This window comes from Desmodus rotundus, chromosome 4 (genome assembly GCF_022682495.2).
Source record: "Desmodus rotundus isolate HL8 chromosome 4, HLdesRot8A.1, whole genome shotgun sequence".
NCBI lineage: Eukaryota > Metazoa > Chordata > Mammalia > Chiroptera > Phyllostomidae > Desmodus > Desmodus rotundus.
The window spans coordinates 40,882,007-40,904,829 of NC_071390.1; the positions used below are offsets into that span (position 1 = coordinate 40,882,007).

The 22,823-nt window shown below is 36.4% G+C and overlaps 1 long non-coding RNA gene across 1 annotated transcript in view; it reads left to right on the forward strand.

The window, feature by feature from the left end:
* The first annotated feature begins 4,999 nt into the window (after positions 1-4,999).
* The window catches only part of LOC123479802 (uncharacterized), a 62,324-nt gene continuing 44,500 nt past the window's right edge, over positions 5,000-22,823 (forward strand). Inside the window, exon 1 of the long non-coding RNA XR_006655551.2 lies at positions 5,000-5,131. This is a non-coding gene — a long non-coding RNA (uncharacterized lncRNA). The remainder of the gene's footprint in view (positions 5,132-22,823) is intronic.

The window sequence follows — 22,823 nt, forward strand, 5'->3', positions numbered from 1 at the left end:
CCTATGCTAAGGAAACAAAGGAAAATGTACAGGGAACCAATAGTGATGAGAAGGAAACTGGGACTCAAATCAATGGCGTGGACCAGAAGAAAGAAACAAGCATCCAACCAGAAAAGAATGAAGAAACAAGAACTTGGAAAAATGAGGAGAGGCTTAGGAACCTCCCAGACGCCTTGAAACGTTCCAACATCCGAATTATAGGGGTGCCAGAAGGAGAAGAGGAAGAACAAAAAATGGAAAACTTATTTGAACAAATAATGAAGGAGAACTTCCCTAATCTGGCAAAGGAAATAGACTTCCGGGAAGTCCAGGAAGCTCAGAGAGTCCCAAAGAAGCTGGACCCAAGGAGGAACACAACAAGGCACATCATAATTACATTACCCAAGATTAAATGCAAGGACCTACATCCAAGATTACTGTATCCAGCAAAGCTATCACTTAGAATGGAAGGGAAGATAAAATGCTTCTCAGATAAGGTCAAGTTAAAGAAGCTCATCATCACCAAGCCCTTATTATATGAAATGTTAAAGGGAGTTACCTAAGAAAAAGAAGATCAAAAATTGGAACAGTAAAAATGACAGCAAACTCACAGTTATTAACGGCCACACATAAAACAAAAATGAGAGCAAACTAGGCAAACAACTAGAACATGAGGGTTGTCATTAAGGGAGTGGGAGGGGGAGAGAGGGGGAAAGGTACAGAGAATAAGTAGCATAGATGATAGGTGGAAAATAGACAGGGGGAAGGTAAAAATAGTGTAGGAAATGTAGAAGCCAAAGAACTTATAAGTATGACCTATGGACATGAACTATAGGGGGGGAATGTGGGAGGGAGGAGGGTGGGCAGGATGGAGTGGAGTGGGGGGGGAAATGGGACAACTGTAATAGCATAATCAATAAATATATTAAAAAAAAAAGTTTCTCAGGCAAGAAAAAACTAAAGGAGTTCATCATCACCAAATCATTATTATATGAAATGTTAAAGGGACTTATCTAAGAAAAAAGTTGCCAGACGGGAGGGTGCTGTGGGGGCATGGATGCAGAAGTAAGGGGATTAAGAAGTACAAATTGGTAATTACAGAATAGCCATGGGGGTGTAAAGTACAGTATAGGAAATGGAGTAGCCAAAGAAATTACATGTATGACCCATGGACATGAACAATGGTGTGGGGATTGCATGAGGGAGAGGGGGGTGCTGGGTGGAGGAGGGCAAAGGGGGAAAATTGGGACAACTGAAATAGCATAATCAATAAAATATAATTAAAAACAGAAAACGCATCATAATACAATTTTAGATTCTATTAACTACTATGATTCAGAGAAAGCAGAGTAAAGAGTTGCAGTCTGCTTGAGCGAGGGTGATCAGGGGACCCTTCCGAAGAGAAGGCGTTTGTGGACCCTAAGTCTGACTGATGAGGGCGAAGACAAGTGAGGATGTGGGGAAGATTGTTCCACACAGTGCAAACCACACACTGAAGGATGTACTTACGCTGCATTACTTTCTACTTTTCTGCTGATGGATTTGAACTTTTAACTTTAGAATCAATTAGCCTTAAAACTTTAGTTATTTTTTTTCAAAAAAGTTTTCTCCTAAATCTTTTTTCTGGACTGGCAGCTCTTACACAAACAAAGGCAATTTTCTCTTATACTAATTGCTCTGTCTCTTAATCACTGAATAATTACCTCTATTTGAAGCAGAATTTTTCAGTGTTCCTCTAGAAATCAGTAGGAGTGCTCCCTGAATTATAGGTGCTGTTTTTTAGTGCATAATGCGCATAAAAAGAATTTAAGAAATGTCTTTCTTTTGTCCAAATACAAGTATTTTGACAGTTTTGCATTTTGTTATTTTTTTTGACTGATCCCATATTGAAACTACTAGAATAATTACATTAAAATAATTCACCTTAATTTGGGGCATGGGAGTCTAACATTATATTTAAAATTAATAGGAACTATGATTTTCACAAGTTTAAAAGTCAGTTATCTGGGGAATGGAAAATCTGATCTATTATATAAGAAAATGGAAAAGAAAGAGGGAATCCTATGACAGTATTTTTTCAGAGGGGGGAATTAGAGGTCAAAAGTTTTTTTTTTTAAATATTGTTTAGATTTAACTTTAACTTCTTTCCAAAGTAAAGCCACACACACACACACACACACACACACACACACACACATATATATATATGGATTATTGTTCTAAAATAATATTAATTGAAATCAAATATAAATGAGACGTTACTATAGCCATAATTATAAATTATGTGAATCGAAAAGTATGTGGAACCATATAATAAAACCATGCTTATAATAATGGCTTTATCTGCCATTCCCCATCTCGCCAGTCCTAGAAGACTTATTGATGCCATCACATTAGGCAAGATCAAGACTGACATTCTAACGGGCTGCTTTGCGGGTGTCATTTAAAACTACCACTAAATCCTTTGGGGTTTTCTAGGAGATGAGCCAACAATACTACTTGAGAAGCTTGTTTACATAAGGTGGAAGGTTCAGGAGTCCTTTAAACAGCTACCCTGTTATAGTCCCAGGAACCTTGCTCATACTTGTGATTAGTTTGTAAAATCTATTTTGACGGAAGGGAGATCCTAGATGACAGCATTTGCTAGAGGGACAATTGGGATGTAGAAGCACGTTTCCTCAAGTAAGGAAAACAGTATGGCAGCCTGAATCTGGCTCAGATCATGGCCTGGAACGTTCCCTGGAAATACACTGGTCAGCTGTGCTTAGCTGTACCTTGGCCGCCTGTGACCACATGATTCAATACCCTCCTGACCAAGCAGTAGCTCATTTCTATTTTTGGAAAGGAGCGATTTCTGGTATGAAAGAACACGTGCTATTATTAAAGGGTCTGCCTGTTAGAAATGTTCTTGGCAGCAAACAATGGAAAAATCTGACAAGAACAGGTTTATTGGCCCCATGCAATGAGTAGTCTCCGGTTACAGAGCTCAGGACTGAGCGGCTCACTGACGTGTTTAGGGATCTAGGATCTTTCTATCTTTCTGCCCCTCCATCCCAGAGAGACAAACATTCTAACTGGGGTTCAGAGACTCATAGAGATTTGCAGTGACCGTTCTTAAGACTTTGAGAATGACATAAGAAGATAGAAGGAGGAACTTCTGGGGAAACATTTGTCTTCCTGTTAATCGAGTTCAAGATAGCTTGTCGCTCTGGTATCTGAGGTATTACTTGAAAGGTGGCATGTTGTGCTCACAGGCAGGTAAATCCTGGGGCATTCTATTGTATCTATGCCTTTTATTTGATTTTAGAATGTGTTTTTTAATATGTATTTTGCAAAGGAAAAAGGTGAAAAGAGGATAGGAAATCATTCCAGTGGGATGAGTTTAACATGTGCAACAAAGGAGGTGGAGTCCAGGGATCTTGACTGCTCATTCGGGAAAGCCACAAAATCCCCAAAGACGACTGGATGGAGCAGAATAGCCTTTATCACATTGCAGGGAGCACCCAGGGCAGTGGGTCGGGGAAGCAGGACCGCACCTCCCTGGGTCCCAGACGAAGGGGGCCCATGTCCTAGAGAAAGAAGGCGCGTGTCCTACCTGTGATCTAAACTGCAGTACTTCAGTGTGCACATGCAGAAAGAAAAGGTCAGGAGCAGTCACAGGACAGGGAGCCCTTCCCAAAAGGGGCTATGGAGGGAATTACCCTCCATTTCCAAAACAATACACATTCCTTCCAAAAATGTCCCTAGGGTTTTTTCTTTGCTGGCTCTTTTCCTCTTTCCCTGCCCCCACCCTCCATACACACACTTACTATAAAACTTGAAAATAGAAAGCAAGAACCCTCAACTGTTGTAAATCATGCAGTTAAAGTTAATTACATATAAGCATGAACGTTGGATCACTGCATAGACTGTTAAATTTGATTTCTTATTACCTATTGTTAAACTGTGTGAGACAGAAAAAAAAATTAGTGTTTTGCTACTTAGGTTTTTTTTTATCATTAACATTGCTTTACAGAGGCAAAAACAGGTTTTGAGAGACAATGTAATGTTCCTTAATTATGAAACAGCCTAGATATGGACCTGGATTTGAGACCAAGCATCTGGCCGCAGAGCTCTGCTTCCTGATACGAATAGTTAGCTTCATAACTGTGGATCGTTTTCTCCAGCCGCTAGTACCAGTGCCCCGTCTCCAGCAATTTTCGGACAGGCCTGCTTCATCCTGTCTCTTTGCAAGTCTCCAGGCTAGAGTGATTATTAAGCTCTCCATTTGCATACCATTTTATTTTTCCTCAACAGCTTATTTGTTATTTAAAAATTTTAATAACTTCGTCAATACAACATTGACTATTCTTAGTTCTTGTGTTTTGTAGCCAGAATGATGGATCAGAAGAGCTATGCCTAGATTAAAAATATTTCCCTGAGTTTTAAGGTCAGTGTTCCATATGAGAGATATACTGCAACAGCCTCTCTCTCTTTTTCTTTCTCTCTATCGTGGACTCCCATTGCAATTAAGTGACCAGGGTTTTCTCCGTTTTCTTCTTTTACAAATGTAACCAGAACAAAGATAAAGAAAGCTTTAAATACTGTCCCAATGTAACTTTGTAATTTGCATGTTAGTTGTCCTCAGCGGTGCAGGCTGCTGTAACAAATTACCATAAACTGAGTGGGGAAATCAACAAATATTTATTTATCGTGGTGGGGCAAATTTTAATGGGAGGACCCTGAAACTTGGTTATTTATGGTAGAGACGCATCAACACAAGGTCTTCCTGGAAACAGACCCTTGCCTCTAAAAGGGTTTTGGTGTTCCAGTTGCAGTTGTGTCCTGGTCCTTTGATTCTCTGTGGGTGGGTTGGGGGCAGGGAAGGGGTGCACAGCCGGACTTGGCTTTGTTTCTGGTGCAGTGGAGGCCAAAGCTCTCTCTCTGCGCTTGCCCTGACTGCGTAACTTGCAGTTTCGGTTTGTTGTCCCTTAAAAGAAACTCAGACCCTTGTTCAATAGAATAGGGCCATGTTGAGCAGGTTCTGAGGTAGAAACCCACACTGAGCGGCCCTCTTTCACCGCGTCATGCCGTACACTCTGTCTCTGATCTGAAGACTGCCTGTGCGTTCTGCTGTTACGCTGACTTGGCTCAATCACCACTTTTTGCTGAGGTAATAGAAGGGTTATTGAAAATTCTCTTGCTTCTCCTTGGTAGAAAGATTCAGTTTCTTTTTGGAGTTCAAGCTGAAAACAGATTTACATGGTGCAGCACCGTGGCACTTTCAGAAGGGCAAGGACTGCTATTTAATTAATTCAAGCCCAGTGTTTCTATGTGACATTATTAAACAGCCATTTCCTGCTCCTTCCGCCTTACCTATTAAGCAGCTCAGGGGAAGCCCTATTCAATCATTGTTATGCTGAACACTGTGAGAGCCTTGCAAGCATTTTCTGCAGAGCTCTTCCTCTGCTGCATTCAGATTGACCAGGGTACATTTCTGGAAATGTCCTTGTATTTATTGCTTTAGTTTATAATTGGAATATGCCCTCCAGTTATGGTGCTATGAGCCCTTTAAGAATCATTTCGGGGGTGTCTGTTGAGGGTGGACGGCTGGAAATCTGCAGGAATTAGGAACGGCATATTCTATTCTTCAGTCTTCTGTTCTGTTATTGTTAATTGGTGGTTACTGACTCTCTATTGTTAGGAGCAACTCGTGATGCCTGCTGGTCTTGTTTTATTTAGAAGAAACTGAGCACACTCTTTATAAGACCAGAGTTCAATTTTGATGAGCTGCTGGCCATTTAACTTGTTTCAGGTTGTTTCCCGTGACAGGCACATTTACTGAATTAATCAAATACAAAGGAAATGAATGCCCTGCAATATTTTCCATGAATAAATAAGATAAAGCAGAGAGAAGCTATCAGTTAAATATGAATTAAATCAATAACATTAAAATCCTACATTGGGATATCCCTAATAACATACGATTCCATTATTTTTAAATATACCACAGAAATTTTAAAATATTTAACAGTTATGTTTGTATCATATTTTTTTTTCTTAAAAAAATCCATTGTAGTTATCTGAGAGCTCTTCTCAACCCTGTTCTTCTCCTTGCTTACCCAGTGGTTGCGAATCCACATGAACACATTTTCACGCATGGTGTGTTTCACCCTTTCAGAGTCTAGGGGAGCCTTCCTTACAGGCTGTCTTCCGCCCTTTCCCTCTCTCCCTTCATGGCTCAGCGTTAGGCTTTTAAGATCAATCTATGTTCACACATGTGGCTCTAGTTCAAGCATTTGATTGCTGTGTAGTTTTCAATTGTATCATTAGATAACAATTTATTCTCTAATTAAAGACATCTACATTGTTTTTAGTCATTTTATATCTTCCTTTAAGAAAATGAGTATAATTAACATAAAATAAACTAAGACCATTGTAGACACCTGTGTAACCATCACCCAGATTAGACACAGAACATTTCTAATGCCCCAGAAGGTGCCCCAATGCGTTTTTCTGATCAATACTTCCCCACCCTTTACCTTCTATACCCCTGAGAGCAACCACTTTCTGATTTCTATCGCTGTGGATGAGTTGTTTTTTTAAAAATTTTAGGAGGTCATATAAATTGATGAATACTTGGGCTGTTTCCAAATCTTTGCAATCCATCAACAAAATAAAAAGACAGCCTACTGAATGTGAGAACGTATTTGCTGATACATCTGATAAGGGGTTACTGTCCAAAATTTATAAAGAACTTATAAAACTCAACACCAAAAAAAACCAAACAAGAAACAAAAAATCTGATTAAAAAATGAGCAAAGACCTGAACAGACCCTTCTCCAAAGAGGACATACAGAGGGCCAATAAACATATGAAAAGATGCTCAACATCACTAATCATCAGAGAAATGTGAAATAAAACCACAGTGAGATAAAATCACATCATACTTGTCAGAATGGTTATCATTAATAAATCAACAAACAGCAAGTGCTGGCAAGGATGTGGAGAAAAGGGAATACTTTTGTACTGTTGATGAGAATGCAGATTGGTGCACCCACTGTGGAAAGCAGTATAGAGTTACCTCAAAAAATTAGAAATGGAACTGTCTTATGACCCAGAGATTCCACTTCCGGAAATTTATCCAAAGAAAGCTGAAACACTAATTTGAAAGAATATCAGCACCTCTGTGTTTATTACAGCATTATTTAAGTAATGTCCTTGTTTTAAAACATACTTTTGAATCTAGTCTGATACTCTTAAACTTTTAATTGGATTTTTATTTCATTTACATTTATTTTAATAGCTAATGTGTGAGGTCCAAGAGTCTCAACTTGGTATTGGTTGTATATTTACCCTATTTGTTCTTTATTCTGTTACTTTATTCCATATTTTTCCTGGATGATTTGAATATAATACAATATTTTGTTTTTTGTATTGACTTTCTAGTGATAGCTCTTTGTGTTTTATTTTTAGTAGTTTCTGGTATCTTTAAGTTAAAGTAGTCTGCCATCAAATAATAATAAACTATTACATAAAGAGTTTAGAACTTTATGGCAGTATAATTTTATTAACTCTCTTCCTTCTTGCAGAATTGGGTTTCCATCTTGTATTATTTATCTTCAGATTGAAGTTTTTTCTTTTTTAAGCATTTCTTAGAACATCTCTACTCGACATGGATTCTCTCATTTTTTTTCATTCTGAGATGTTGTTTATTTTACCTTAATTTTTGAACAATATTTTTAATGGATATAAAATTTTAGGTTGACATTTTCTTTTTCCTACTCCATTAAAATTTTATTTCCATGGTCTCACCTTCTTACCTCCATTATTTTGGATAAATAAGTTATCATTCACACTATTATTCCCTTGTAGATTGCATGCCATTTTGTTCTGGGTGCTTTTAACTTCTACCTTTTCCTTCATTTTTGTAATTTTCATTATGATGACAATGACATTTTCATGTTTAAGTGTGATTTTCTTTTTATTTGCTCTGATTGAGCTTTGCTGAGATTCTTGGATTTGAGAATTAATATCATTTATCAAGTTATTAGGTTGATTGATATTATCTCTTCAAATATTTATAGTGCTACATTCTTTTTCTTATGATATTTTAATTAAAAATATGTTGCTAAATTCTTTGATTTTTTACTACAGATCTCAGATCTGTGTGTAACACAACAAAAGGTAGATTAGAGACTGAAATGCATTTTACTTACCTCCAGGAAGAAATGCATTTTTTCCATAGTCAGACAGTTAAACAGATCTAAAAAAATAAAGACCTGTAGTTTGGCAGCTTTTAGTGTGATTTTTCTCAACATTGGCTTCAACAATGCTTTGAGAGTGGGATCAGGACTTTTCCATACGGAAGATTTGGGTTATAAGCACTACTGAGGTTCCAGAGATCTTTTGGAGCTTCACAGAGAAACTGCTGATTTTTGGAACTGTGGGATCTCTCTTAGTATTGTAACCCAGATGCCAGGTTTTTCATTTGCTGGGGTGTTGTCTTTGCTCTTCTCTTGTTGTCCCTACTTTCTGTACCACAGGGGTCTGTCTTCTTAGCACTGAGGCCACTCCCTCTACCTTGAGCAGGTCGTGGCCCTGTAGTCTGTAAAAACCTTGAATGCCTAACAGAAGTTACTCTTGGTTCACTTATTAGAACTTAATCTTGTATGGCTGAAAGCTTGGATGTTCCCAAGAAGTTTCTCTAATATCTTTTACCTTCCTGGGATGCCCAAAATTGAATGCTCAGGTTAACTTTCTTCAACTCAACCTTCATCCTACGTCCTCCTGCTTCTGAGGGACACCTGTACTTAGAAGAGGCTTTACATATGTCTGGGGGCATATCTCTCAATTTTCCATCTCTGCCCCACTTTAAAAAACAGTTTTTTTGACACATAATGACATACACTAAAATGCCTATTTTTAAACTGTGTTATTTGATAAGTTTTGATATATGTATGTGGGAGTAAAATCGTCATCACCACCACAATCAAAATAATGAATACATGTGTCACTCAAAGTTTCTTTGTGCCTTTTGTGTTTTCCTGTCTCATGCCTTTCCTTGCCCCTCTACACCCGACAACTACTTTTGATTTACTTTTGATCACTATAGATTAGCTTACATTTTGTATAAATGTATCTAGTCATACAATATTTGCTCTTTTTATTTCATGAGAGTCCAGCCTCTTCACTCAGCAAAATTATTTTAAGACTTATTCATGCTCTTACATGTATAAATAATTCTTTCCTTTTAATTGTTGATTAGTAATCAGCTGTATGGGAATGCCAAAATTTGTTTATACAGTCATCTGTTCCTGAAAATTTAGATTATTTATAATTTTTGGCTACCACAAATAAATCTGCTTTCAACATCTGTATACATATCTTGTAGACTTTTTGTCATTTTCTTGGAGACTATCTATCTATCTATCTATCTATCTATCTATCTATCTATCTATCACTTCTCTATTTATCTATTGTAATCTGGTGGCTATTTCTTTACCTTTTAAGAAACTGACAAATTATTTTCCAAAGAGGTTGTACCATTTTACATTCTTACCATAAGTGTATGAAAGTGCCTCCACATTCTCAACAGTACCCAGTATTGTCAGTGTTTTGAATTTTAGGCAGTTTTTTAATTACAGGGCCACTGTAATCAGAACAGCCTGGTACTAGCATGAAAACAGACAAATAAACCAATGGAACAGAAATAAACCCAAGTCTCTACAGTCAATTAATTTTTGGCAAAGGGGGCAGCAGTATAAGATGGAGTAAAAATAGCCTCTTCAACAAATGGTGTTGGGAGAGCTGGACAGCTACATTTAAAGAAATGAAACTCGAGCACCAACTTACACCATACACAAAAATAAATTCAAGGTGGATGAAAGACTTAAATATAAGTCGTGACAACATTAAGGTCATAGAGGTGAACATAGGCAAGAAAATCTCAGATATTTCACACAGCAGTATTTTCACTGATATGTCCCCTAGAGCAAGGGACATAAAGGAAAGGATAAACAAATGGGATCTCATCAAAATAAAAAAAGCTTCTGCATGGCTAAAGAAACAGTATTAAAATAAAAAGAGAACCAACCGTATGGGAAAACATATTTTCCAATGATACCTCAGACAAGGGTTTGATCTCCAAAATATATAAAGAACTCACATGACTCCATTCTAAGAAAACAAGCAACCCAATTAAAAAATGGGCAAAGGGCTTGAATAGACACTTCTCCAAGGAGGACATACAGAGGGTCCAGAGATGTATGAAAAGATGCTCAGCGTCACTAGCCATCAGAGAGATGCAAATTAAAACCACAATGAGATACCATCTCACACCGGTCAGAAAGGCCATCATAACCAAAGCAACAAACAACAAGTGTTAGAGAGGTTGTGGAAAAAGGGAACCCCAGTGCACTGTTGGTAGGAATGCAGACTGGTGCAGCCACTGTGGAAAACAGTATGGAATTTCCTCAGAAAACTAAAAATGGAACTGTCTTTTGACCCAGCAATTCCACTGCTAGGATTATACCCTAAAAACCCTGAAACACCAATCCAAAAGAACCTATGCACCCCAATGTTCATAACAGCATTATTTACAATAGCCAAGTGCTGGAAGCAACCTAGGTGCCCATTAGTAAATGAGTGGATCAAAAAACTATGGTACATTTACACAATGGAATTCTATGCATCAGAAAGAAAGAATGAGCTCCTACCCTTTGCAAACAGCATGGATGGAACTGGAGAGCATTATGCAAAGTGAAATAAGCCAGGCAGTGAAAGACAAATACCATATGATCTCACCTTTAGCAGGAACTTAATCAACAAAACAAACAAACAAGCAAAATATAACCAAAGACACTGAAATTGAGAATAGGCTGACAGTGACCAGAGGGGAGAGGGGAGGGAATTTCACGGGAAAAGGGTGAAGGGTTTGTAAGACACATTATAAAGGACACATGGACAATAATGGGGGGATGGAAATGGGAGGGAGGGGGGAGGGCTTGGGGTTAATCTGCAGTGTGGGGGGAAAGCAGAGAACTACTTGAACAACAATAAAATTAGAAAAAAAAGTAAAATAAATAAATAAATAAATAAAATAATTTTAGGCAGTTTTATAGGTGTAGTTTTAATTTGTTTTCCCTAAGACTAGTAATGTTGGATCTTTATATGCTTATTTGCTTATTTCTTTGTTAAGATATCTTTTGCTCATTTTATCATTATTATGTTTATTTTCTTAATATTTGGATTTAGAGTTTTATATTCTGGAAAAAATAATTTAGCAGATATATGCTTTGGAAATATTTTCTTCAAATAATGTTCAAATCTTTTAATTCTCCTGAGAGTGTGTTTTCAGGTCAGAAGTTCTCAGTTTGATTAAGTTTAATTTTTCAGCTTTTTCTTCATGGATTATACTTTTGTTGTCCACTGTGAGAAATCTTAGCCTACTGCAAGGTCACAATGATTTTCTCCATTTTCTTTGGTAGAAATTTTATAGTTTTATGTATAATATGTGGGTCTATGCCTGATTTTAAGTTAACTTTGTATGTGGTGTGAGACATAGATTGGAATTTATATTTTGCTTATTGATTTGAAATTTTTCCATACTATAAGTTGAAAAGACAATAATCCTTTCCCTCCTTAATTAACTTTGTATCTTATCAAAGATTATTTGAGCTTATATGTGTGGGTCTATTTCTGGGCTTTCTGTTCTGTTCTATTTATTTATTTATTTATTTCTCTCTCTTAATACCAATATAACACTTACTTATACTGTAGCTTTTTAAGTATTGAAACTGAGTAGTTTTAAGTCCCGACTTTGTTGTTTTGTTTTTACCCCCAATGTGATTTGGTTGCTCTGGGTCTTTTGCATTTCCACATGAATTTTAGAATTAGCTTCTTGATTTCTGGGGGGAACAAACCCTGACCCTACTAGAATGCTGATCTGGATTTTATTGTATCTAAAGATCAGTATATGGTGAATTGATATGTGAATAATATTGAGTATTCTGATTCATGAACACATTTTAGCATTCTATTTTATATGTCTTCTTGAATATCTGTTGGAAATGTTTTGTAATTTTAAGTGTATATGTCTTGTGTATTTTTTTTTATTTCCTCATTTTTAGAGAAAGCAGAAGGGAGGGAGAAAGAGAGGGAGAGAAACCTCAATGTGTGGTTGCCTGTTGTGCTCCCCCCATTAGGGATCTGGCCCGCCACCCAGGCATGTGCCCTGACTGGGAATTATACCAATGACCCTTTGTTTTGCAGGCCTGTGCTCAATCCACTGAGCTACATCAGCTAGGGAAATTTTTAACAGATTTATCTTTATTCAGTGATTGATTTATTCAATAATTTGATCCTATTATAAATGGTAATACATTCCACACTTTGATTTCTAATTGTTCATTGTCAGTATATAGAAATAAATTTATTTTCCTATGTTGATCTTGTGTCCTCTTACATTGCTAAACTCACTGATTATTTCTTATAATCTTTGGTAGATTCTTCATAGTTCCTTAAACATGATAGTGCTGTATGCGAATACATTTTGTTTTTCCTTTGCAACCTTGACGACTTTTGTTACTTTTTCTTGGTTTATTTCTTTCATTAGGTCCTTGTGTGCCATGGTGAATAGAAATGGTGAGAGTGAACACTTATCTGGCGCTTGATGGTAGAAGGAGGAATTCAGTCTTTTGCCTTTAAGTATGATATTAGCTGTATGTTTTTCATAATTGCTTTATAGTGATTGGGTTGAAGAAGTTCCCTTCTACTTACAGTTTACAAAAAGTTTTTATAATGAATTGACATTCAATGTTGTCATCGAGTTTTTATGCATATACTGAGGTGACCGTGTAATTTGTTTCTTGAATCTACTTATATTATATATTATTAACTTGATTGATTTTCAAAAGTTGAACCCACTTTTATTCCTAGGATAAACTTCACTTTGTCATTAGATATTATATTTTTAGATGTTTTGGATTCTATTTGTTATTATTTTGTTGAAAAGTTATGCATCTATTTATGAGTTATACGATCTATTGTTTTCTTTTCTCTCAATATCTTTTTTTCTGGTTTTGATATTAGTTTAATTGTGGCCCCACACACAAAAAAATGAGTAAGCCAGTGTTTCTTTCACTTCAATATTCTGTATTGAGTTGTACAGAATTGGTATTGAGTCCTTTTTCAGAAATGTTTGGTAGAATTTGTCAGTGAAGTTATTTGTTTTCAAGTTTTCATAGTTGAAAGGATTTTATGTACAAATTTCATTTCATTCCAGGTTATGTAATACCCCCAATACTTTTAATATTTTTCTTCATTTAATTTTTTCCACTGTATAAGAAATTCCTTTATAACATCTTGTGTGATTTTCTTCATGTTCTTTATACTTGATATTCTTGAAATTGTATGATTATGCGGGTTTACAGTTTTCATAAAATTTGGAAAACTTTAGCTCATTATTACTTCAAAGACCATTTCTCTTTCTTCTTTGTTTCTCTCCATTGATAACTTCAATTAGTCATACATCATGTTGCTTGTAAAAATGACCCCACAATACTCTAATGAGCTGTTCATGTTTTAAAAAGTCTTTTCTCTGTCTCATTTTTTATGTTTCTTTTGCAGTCTTCAGATGGCAAGGAACTTTGAAAGATGTTATTATTATTTTTCACTAAGATGAAGAAGATAAAGAACTTAGTGTGTTGAGTTCCTAACTGCTTCACTTTCTTCAAGAGTGTTACTGTACATTTAAGTTTGTGAGGCCCAATGCTATTCATTAATTTAAATTTAATGCATCAGGAAAAGGGTTATCACATGAAAGGCTCATGTATTCGACATTTATTTATTAAATCTTTATTTGTGTAAAGAATTAGAACAAGTGATTTGTGATATACAAATATGATTGTTGCTCTCCAAGAACTTATATTTAAGAAGGAGAAATGCAAATATGTCTCAGGGAAACAAATAGCAGGATGCTAAGGTGTCCTTTAAGATTCCCCAGCCTTTCAGTGCATATGCCCTGCATTATCCCTAAAATTATGAATTTACTGGATTTTGCTCCTGTGATTAGGTTATACTCTATGGCATAGTTGACCTTAAGATAGGGTGATTAACCAGGTGGGCTTGGCCTGATCACATGAACTCTTTAAGTGCAGATGGTTTTCTCCAATGATAAGAGAAGAGGGAAGTCAGAGATATTAGAAGAGTGAAATGGGTTTGACGTGAGCGGGTTCTCTATTGCTGAGATGGAGGGAGCTACGGTACAAAGACCTGAGTGCACCCTCTACGATCAAGAGTGTTACCGGTTGGCAATCAGCAGAAAATGGGGACTTTGATACTAAAAATGCAAGGAACTGAATTTACCAACAGTGTGAATGAACTTGGAAAGTGAACTCTGAACATGTGATACTTGCAGCCTGAGCAGAGAACCCAGTGATACTGTGCTGGACTTCTGACCTATGGAATCGTGACTTATTATGAGATACTGTTGTAAGGTGCGAAGGTTGTGGTAATTTGTTATATAGTAATATACAACCATGCAGGCAGTGTATAATATGCATATGAAACTAAAACTACAATTGTACAATGGAGAGACATTCCTTTTGGTTGAGGAAAATCAAAGATGGCTTTACGGTGTATATGAAAATGAGTGGTGCCCTGGCTGGGTGGCTCAGTTGGTTGGAGAGTCTTCCCATACACCAAAAAAGGTTGCTGGTTCAATCCTTAGTCAGGTGGGGCATGTCTGGGAGGCAGCCGGTCAATGTTTCTTGCTCAGATTGATGTTTCTCTCTCTCTCTCTGTCTCTGTCTCTCTCTCTCTCAAAATCAATAAAGATATCCTCGGGTGAGGATTACCCCCCCAAAAAAGGAAAGAAAATTAGTGGTTTTTGAGGTTGTCAGGGGATTAGGACATGTGGAAAGTGAAATCTAGGAAAATGGACTAGCATGGTAACAGTTAGAAAATGAAAATACATTTTTATTAGCTAGGCTAGAGCATCTTTTCAACAAAACTTAGAAAGAAGAAGGTTTAAAATTGGGTTTCTCAGTATAGTTTACGGCCAGTTGTGTTAGAATCACTTAAAATATTTGCTAAGGTGTAGCTTTCTATGATCTTCACCAGATAGACGTACTGAGAATCTGTGATTCTGGATTTTTGAAACATCTCCAAAACAAACTAGTGAGCAGAATAGAACCAAAGGCGTGGAAACATGGGACAGTCTGACAGAGGGTGTGGTGGTGGAAAGAAGGGGAAAGGAGTAGTCAGACAGCATGACCCGTGTGCATGGACAACAGTGTGGGGATGACTGTGGAGTGGGGGGTGGCCTGGGTGGAGGAGGGCAAAGGGGGGGAAATTGGGACAACTCTAAATAACAGTAAAATATTTTAAAAAATAAAACATCTCCAGGTATTTGTTATGCTTCCTAAAAATTTGTTTTATATTAAGAACCTAACTATAAAAGTGAGAATTTTATAAGGATGTTTTATTTGTTCGTTCATTTATACTTTTCTATTCCTGGTTTGTTTTCTTCTTTTTTAATAAGCACAGAGTTGATGTGATAAAAGGGTACTATAAACATTTATTTTGAAGATAGTATTGTAGACAGAAGAAGAAAATAATAAACAGTTGAAAATTAGTTTTCTCTAATAAATAAAATTTAATAATCTCAACAACATAGTTGCAATAGAAAAGACAGAATAGAATGCTCTCAGTAAAGTTAAAATGAGATATTAATAGGCCTTAGTGGCTCATTTGATGTTTGCCTTTGTGCTGAGAAGAGAGAGTGAAGAAGGGAAAGCAAAATTCCTGAAGCTACTACTTTGGTACAGTTCAGGTTAGACTCTACATAACTGAGTGGATGAGAATTTGGGGTTTGGAAAATAAGGGTTGTGGTAAGACTAAAATGCAAATCAATTTTTATTGTTGTAGAAATAGTAAATGAACTTACTAGATTTGATTTCACTTTAGTTCTTATTTGGGGGAGGACTGATCTTTGAAATGCTAAATCTATGTTTTTATGATGTGTGTGTGTGTATGCACGTATTTTATTTTTACTCCTGATTAGTATCTAAATTCTTACTCATTTAATATTTTCTTAACTTCAGAGTTGGAACTCACACTATAAATGTTGATTAACTGAAAAAACAGTTAGTATAACTAGAATTACATATGGCATTAGTGATCATTTCGCACTAGTTAAATTTTTTGAAATTTAGTGTGAAATGGTCTTAGCTTAAGGTCAATAATTACGAATGCTGTCTTACATTGATAGAGTCCTAATGGCAAAGTCTGCCTTTGCCTTCTTCAGTTAGGTAACCGGGAGAATAGAAAGAAAACTTGTTACAGAGAGGGCAGGGGAAGGGACAGTGGGGAGAAGAGTTTTTGGGAACTACTATAAAGGACACATGGACAAAACCAAGGGGGAGGGTGGAAGCAGGGGAGGGAGGTAGGTTTGGCTGGGGTCGGGTAGAGGGGGGGGAGAAAATACAGACAACTGTAATTGAACAACAATAAAATGATTTTTTAAAAAGAAAACTTGTGAGTAAAATTGAAGCTATTCATCTGACATATTGAAGGGTTGTGTGTTATTGTATGAATTAACGATTTCAATGTGCAGTTAATTTCTTCTTTTTTATGTAAATTTCTGAATACCTTACAACTTTAAGAAGAAACTTCATCCTATCCTACATCATCTTCCTCCCCTTGATTAACAGAGAAATATATTTTGTAATTCTAGACCTGGCTGGTCAGCCACTACTGTGCTTTGATCTACACTTTGCACATCAGGAAGCAAATCTAAACGGAAAACTCCTCTTTGCTTCCAGATGAGATGTGTGTCCCAAATGTTTATGCCAGATTTACAGTCTCTGTGAAAGAAGCCAAAAGGGAAAAGAGAAAAAGGAGAAATAAGAGAAAAGCTTTCATATGGGCAAGCTACTAGAGAAAATACTTCTGAACCATTAGCCTCGTGGAGGTAATTCAGTCTAGATGTTCTAAGGCTGATTAACGCTGGTGTCAGTAGCTTAGGGAATGCGGAAACGTTTGCTACTCTAAAATGCAAATGCAGATTGTTTGAGAGGAAACCTTCACAGTGACATTGAATTGGCCTCCCGATTAATTTATTGTATCACTGTGTACATTTATCGTCTTTTAAAATCTGTTTTACTATTAACGGCATCTATGAAGAGCTGTGTGGAGATAGAAATTGACAACAGAGTAAATTGACGAATCTTGACACTTACACATCACACGAAATCAGGGCATAGTGTATTTAACACTGGGGATATTCTATGACCCATTATTTTATAAATCTCTAAGATTACTTGATTATTTTGTGATAATATGTGGTTTATTTAATTCTTCAACATTGTGTCAAAATCTATCCTCTTTTAAAAACTGTTCCTCCAGCCCCTTATCAAGACCATCCTCACGTTCTGTGAGATTTATACGTAAATAGTTCTTCCTAGTTTGGGCTACCATTATTCTTTACGGAGGCTACTCCAGTAACTTCCCACACTCCATTCTCTACTGCCTTCGAACAGTGCTCCATACTGTAGAACATTCTCTTTAAAGCAAAATTCAGAGCATGTCACCCATCTGGTTCTGATCCTTTAATAGATTCCCATTGTTCTTGGGATGAAGATCAAAAATATTCTCTTTTTTTACAAGGAACTTCTGAATTTCTTCTGATTGTGGTTCTTGCATGTCACACCAAACTTCCTTCACTGCTGATTATCAGGCCAGGTCAGCTCTGCTGGACAGGGCCTCATGCTCTTTCTGCCCCATGACCGATGTGCATGCCAAGTGGCCTGGAGTCCTGAAGAGTTTGCTTTCTTGCCTCACCCCATCCTCATCCCCCAAAACATGCATGTAGACACACTCACCTACTTCAACACTCTACAGATTTTATAGGTCAGGTAAAATGCCCCTATTACAAGTTATCTGCACCAGTTTTTCAGTTGTAGGTCATATCCTAATTTCCATGGTTTTATAGTACCCTGTCTTCTGAGTCTTATTATAGTTTTTAATTCTACATTTTTTGTCTGATTATTTGATTTCATCCACTCTCATTTGATTTTGTCTACTTTTCCATTAGACAGTATATTCCCTGACTATGGAGAGTATGCTTGCTCCTCTCAATATTTTATCAGCAGCATGTAACACAGGTTTTGGCATAACTAATAGTTGACTGATGACTAGATGAATAGTTAATTTTGAAAATGGATCACTTTTCAGGGCTGTAAATAAGACTTTTCTTAATAATACAAAATATATACTAATTTAAGTTACTGATAAATATGTACATATACATATAGATACTATATAAGTTTAGTTCTTAGTATGCCTTTACCTATCTATGAAGTAATTATTTGTACACTTCATTCCAAAGTGAGATGAAATAATTACACTTTTTTATACAAAGTTTCTTATATGTATCATAGGACACTAGATTTATTCACCTTTTTAAAAGAAAAGTGAGGACATGAAGTTTTTATTTTTTGATCTAGCCCTAACGCACATGGGAGTAAATGTTCTGCAAAAGCAGAAAGAAGAAAATACGATTATGGAAAGAGAAATAAAAGAAAGAAGCTAGACCAGAAGTAATGGTATCTGCTGCATTTCCTAAGAAGAAGGTGGGAGCAGCGCTCAGGGAAACTCAGAACTAGTCTAAAGCACCCACCACATTTTACAGATGAAATTTGGGTGTAGAGGTGTTGAGTGATCTCGTGCAGAAACTAACTTCCAAGTTTAATGTTTTTTACAATCTACCAATGCAACAACCTGAAAAATATTGGTGACAACATTAAAATAACAAAGATAATCCATTTACAAATTTCTTTATGGGAGCAAAATAGTGAATTCCTGAGGATGCCAGCTTCACATCTCATCATTGCAAAGACCCTGGTTTAGTGGGCTAAATAACAATATTATTTAAGAAGAGTTAGTAATAAATAAAATAGAGAAATAATAACTAAAAAGTTAATAATAAAGAGTTAATATAGCATATAATTTTTATGTGCTTTTAAATAAGCCATTATATATTTATTGGACTTCACCTTTCTCCCAAAAATTTGGGGTTAATTAATGTACGTAAACTAACATTCTATTCACTACTCTTCTAATTTAAGAAACAAAACTGAGGTGTTCTCACCACACTATAAACCAGGACAGTCGGGTTTGAAGTTAGCAGAGCCCTTCATGCTTTACATTCCAATAAAGATTAAGGAAGAAGGAGGCGCACATAAAGCCTCACTAGGACTGTTAGAATTAGCGCTAGGCAAAAGGTTGTGTGCGTGAGATGATGGGGGAATGACCGGTCACTGCTCATTTAGGTAGGAGCCTCATTTGTTCATTACATTGTTGCAAGAAGGATGCTCTTATATGTGATTCAGAGCCATAACTCCAGATGCACGTTAGACATAAAATATTTTCAGGTGTTCACATACACTACTGTTATGCTGAAGACACAGCGAGTTCACTCAGCATGCATTCAGGAAAATGTCCCCTGTGACCAGACTTGCAAACAAGACTGATAAAAACAAAACCTTTCTCTATGGTATGTTAAGTTTTACATGTTTTCAGCCATTAACATCTTTACTTAGTTGCACCAAAAATCAATGCTCAAAGTTATAACTAGAATGAAATTTAGATTGTGCATGATTTATTGCAAACCTATTTTTGTGCTTGAAAAACACTTAATTATTGGAAGTGAACATGTTCATATTTGAGAATGCAGGTGATGCACTATCACTTTGTGAGTAAGGATAGCTGGTTAAAGTAATATTTAAGTAGATTACAATAAGAGAAAGCCTTTGAAAACAGCAAAGTAAAATAACTGGTCACTGGAGAATTTATCTAGGTGTGACCTGCCTAAGTCAGCTTTAATTATTTTATTCCTCTAGTCAAATTAGGTTTATATAATTAACTTCATTGAGATAACATTTTGAACTTTTAATCATCTATGTAAACATATCCTAAGACAATTAAATATTTCTGGTGATCTGACATCTCGAATTGGGTTTTCTTTACTAAGGCTTTATTTGAATTAAATCTGTCCAGAAAGATTGTTCTCCTATGGATTATTTCTCTAGAAAAAACATATTTTTTTCTAATAGGATGTCTAGATGCACTTGTATTATCATTAAGTATAAGATACTGGAGATAGTGGCATCCTGGCTCCTACACCAGGAAATGCCCACAATACTAGCCTTGTTGAATATCTAGAAACACACGTATATGGATAAACAATGGGTAGTTTGACTATGTGCATGTATGTGTAATGTGGGGAATGATGAGAGCCATTAAAAAATCAAATTAAATTTAAGGCAAAGATTCCTTTAATGTTTTTTAAAAGTATCCTTTAATAATGCTAAGTGACAACATAATAGTTTGAGTTGAAAAATCATTCTTTGCATTTTGAATACATGATATACCAATCTCACTTCCTTCTAATTTACTGTCACCTTTCAGTAGAATATTTGGGACTGTGTCAAAAGTTATAATTTCCATAACATTTTTAAGTTTAGCTGTTTGTATGAAATATATTTAGATGGAGTAAAGATTAGGGTACTAGGTTAGCTGGATGTAATGAAAAGTTTTCTGATTCTATAAGCAAACTTCTGTTGTCTGAAGAAGTATTGAAATTCCATCTTGATTGCCTAAGAAGGGAAAGGCTTTTTCTGTTTTATGTCACCAATATCATATTATCTGTCCTAAATGCCGCATTATGGGGCAAATATAAGCCATTTTCTTTAGAGTTCCTAGTTTAAGAAAGAGCATCAGGAAGGAAAGACAAATACGCACATAAAAACAAATGCCTAAGTTCCGTAAACAAAGCCTCAACTCGGTTAACAGAGCCAGATGTAAAATGGAATACAGAAAAGGCTGCCAAGGCATCTGTCAACATAGATTCAGCACCTGGTCTCAACTGCTTAGTTGTCTGTACTTCACACAGTGAATAAACCACTGTTTTATATTCTCTTCTGTGAGCTCTTATGCTTGGGATATCACTGAATTACTTAAAACAGCCTCAAAGTACATGCCAGGAGCATGTAAAGACTTAGTTCATGGTTTTCCAAGTTAATAATGTTTATATAAAATTGAGTCATTGAGAAAGTAAGAGAAACTTTCCTAAATATATGTGGATTAATTTACCATCCTTGCTGTGTTTATAAGAATATTAATACCTTTTATTGAGTATTTACTGCCAGTCCCTGCACAAAGCACTCCACTGACACCTACCACAAGCTTACATGGTAATGAACGCTCTGATTGTTTTCAGTTTAAATGGGGAAACTGTGTAGATGACAGAATTGTGTGGTGAACCTGACTATAGCCACCCCATGGTACAAACACACTGCACAGCATCTGGAACCGTGCATAGTAATGAACTTAATTCCTGTGATTAGGTTATATCAAATGACACAATTAATTGAAGAAAGGGAGATTATCTAAATCCCTTCAACTATTGTTTTTAGGAATAAGTTCCTGTTCTTACCATTACTTCGTAAGCATTGAGATTCCTTTCTTAAAAGCATATTTTATTGGGCATGCTATTACAGTTGTCCCATTTTTTTCTTCCCTTTATGCCCCTGCACCCCCCTCCCACCAGCATTCCCCCTGCCCCTTAGTTCATGTCCATGGGTTATAAATAAAAGTTCTTTGCTTTCTCCATTTCCTATACTATTCTTAACCTCGCCCTGTCTATTTTGTACCTATCATTTATGCTTCTTATTCCCTGTAACTTTTCCTCCATTCTCCCCCGACTCCATCCCTGCTGATAAGCCTCCATGTGATCTCCATTTCTGTGATTCTGTTCCTGTTCTAGTTGTTTTCTTTGTTTGTCTTTGGTTTTGTTTTTGTTTTTTAGGTTCAGTTGTTGATAGTTGTGAGTTTATTATCATTTTACTGTTCATAGTTTTGATCTTCTTCTTTTTCTTAGATAAGTCCCTTTAACATTTCATATAATAAGGGCTTGGTGATGATGAACTCCTTTAACTTGACCTTATCTGGGAAGCACCTTAGCTGCCCTTCCATTCTAAATGAGAGCTTTGCTGGACAGAGTAATCTTGGATGTAGGTCCCTGCTTTTCATCACTTTGAATACTTCTTACCAGCTCCTTCTCGCAAGGTTTCTTTTGAGAAATGAGCTGATAGTCTTATGGGAGCTCCTTTGCAGGTAACTGTCTCCTTTCCTCTTGCTGCTTTTAAGATTCTCTCCTTATCTTTAATCTTGGGTAATGTAATTATGATGTGTCTTGGTGTGTGCTTTCTTGGGTCCAACTTGTTTGGGACTCTCTGAGTTTCCTGTACTTCCTCGAAGTCTCCTTTCTTTGCCAGATTGAGGAAGTTCTCCTTCATTATTTTTTCTAATAAGTTTTCAATTTCTTGCCCTTCCTTTTCTCCTTCTGGCACCCCTATTATTCAGATGTTGGAACATTTAAAGTCATCCTGGAGGTTCCTAGGCCTCTCCTACATATTTTTGAATTCTTGTTTATTCATTCTGTTCTTCCTTCAAGTCCAAATCATTGATTTGAGTCCTGGTTTCCTTCCTTTCACTGTTGGTTCCCTGTACATTTTCCTTTATTTCACTTTGCATAGCTTTCACTTTTTCCTCTATTTTGCAACCCTATTCAACCATTTCTGTGAGCATCCTGATTACCAATGTTTTGAACTGTGCATCTGATAGGTTGGCTCTCTCTTTATCACTTAGTTCTATTTTTGGAGCTTTGATCTGTTTTTTCATTGGGCCATATTTTTTGTCTTGGTGTGCCTGTTATGCAGTAAGGGGAGGAGTCTTAGGTATTTGCCAGGGCAGAGCAACCCAGGTTGCTGTGTTGTGTCGCTGTATGTGGGAAAGGTGTC